Source organism: Pristis pectinata, chromosome 2 (genome assembly GCF_009764475.1).
Source record: "Pristis pectinata isolate sPriPec2 chromosome 2, sPriPec2.1.pri, whole genome shotgun sequence".
NCBI lineage: Eukaryota > Metazoa > Chordata > Chondrichthyes > Rhinopristiformes > Pristidae > Pristis > Pristis pectinata.
This window is the reverse complement of record NC_067406.1, coordinates 141,889,699-141,891,366: the sequence shown is the minus strand read 5'-3', so window position 1 is coordinate 141,891,366 and position 1,668 is coordinate 141,889,699. Positions and strand designations below refer to the sequence as shown.

The 1,668-nt window shown below is 41.6% G+C and overlaps 1 non-coding gene across 1 annotated transcript; it reads right to left on the bottom strand.

Moving 5' to 3' along the window:
• Positions 1 to 1,316: 1,316 nt before the first annotated feature.
• On the bottom strand, positions 1,317 to 1,389 carry trnav-cac (transfer RNA valine (anticodon CAC)). Its single transcript has one exon. It is a non-coding gene; the product is annotated as a tRNA-Val (tRNA).
• Between the last annotated feature and the right edge of the window lie 279 nt (positions 1,390 to 1,668).

The following is a 1,668-nucleotide window of genomic DNA, read 5'->3' as shown; positions in this document are numbered from 1 at the left end:
TTTCAGTACATCTTTGACCTCCATGCCTGCAGACTGCAACTAGGAAGTTAGAAATGAGCTAAAGGTCAGATACCAGCGCACTCAACCCTCACTCTGCCCTATCACTAAATGTAGCATTTCACATCTGGCCCTCAGCTTTACTCCAGAAAACCCACTCACTTGGGTGGGATCACCAGCATTAGTTAAAGAGACAAATTCCTTAGCACTTGGAATTGGAACTGATTTATTATTGTCACATGTACTGAGGTACAGTGAAAAACTTTGTTTTGCATGCCATCCATACAGATCATTTCATTACAACAGTGCATTAAGGCAGTACAAGGGAAAACAATAACAGAATGCAGAATAAACTGTTATAGTTACAGAGAAAGTTCAGTGCAGGCAGACAATAAGGTGCAAGGTCATAACGAGGTAGATTGTGAAGCCAAGAGTCCATCTTATTTTACTAGGGGACTGTTCAGTAGCAGGATAGAAGCTGTCCTTGAGCCTGGTGGTACGTGCTTTTGTATCTTCTGTCCGATGGGAGGGGGGAGAAGAAAGAGTGCCCGGGGTGGGTGGGGTCTTTGATTATGTTGGCATTTTACTGAGGCATTTTACATAGACAGAGTCCATGGAGGGGAGCCTGGTTTCCGTGATGCATTTCTATGAGGTGGAGGAGGTTTTATGAGGATTCTAGGTGGTGGAAGCTGATCACCTCACCATGAGCGACAGCACATCTTTACAGTTTTTGAATGTGCCTGATAAAGTTTAAACACATTTAAATCATCAAAATTATTGTCTGAAAAGTGATAAAGAAACTGTTTTAAATGAACTCTTGTAAATTACGTAAAGCATAGATACGAAGTAAACATGCAATCCTATATGTTGGACATATATCTGTATGATATGTGAGGCATAGTATAGAGAAAACAAACTTAATTTGAGAACCCAGAAACACGTTTATTCAGCACTGCAGTAGAATAGTCCTTAAATTTCAATTTTTCACTAAACAAGAAACTTCTTTAGATCTTAGATATCTTTATTAGTCACATGTACATTGAAATACACAGTGAAGTGCATCTTTTGTGTAGAGTGTTCTGGGGGCAGCCCACAAGTGTCGCCACGCTTCTGGCGCCAACATAGCATGCCTACAACTTCCTAACCCATACGTCTTTGGAATGTGGGAGGAAACCGGAGCACCCGGAGGAAACCCACACAGACACGTGGAGAACGTACAAACTCCTTACAGACAGTGGCCGGAATTGAACCCAGGTCACTGGCACTGTAAAGTGTAATGCTAACTGCTATACTACTGTGCCTGCCCAAAAAAATAACCATGTTCCTGCCCAGGATCAAACTGGGGACCTTTCGCATGTGAGGCAAATGTGATAACCACTACACTACAGAAACCACATGTTCTCTTTGTTTGCTTACCTCAAAATATTTGGGTCCTGTTTTGGAATTTGCACATTGTCTGATTTGTCAGCTTCCTTTTCTTTATCTTAAACCTGACTTGTCACAGTTTGTGCAGCCCCATAATTAATTTCAAGGTTAGCACAGCCCTTAACCTTTCCTGCATTGACAGGCTGAAAGTCTGGTACAAGACATGGGATTTTGAAGGTTTCAAGCCAGACTAAGTAGTGTGCAAGGTATTTGGAAATTGTGTGATCTATGAAAGACTAAGTCACA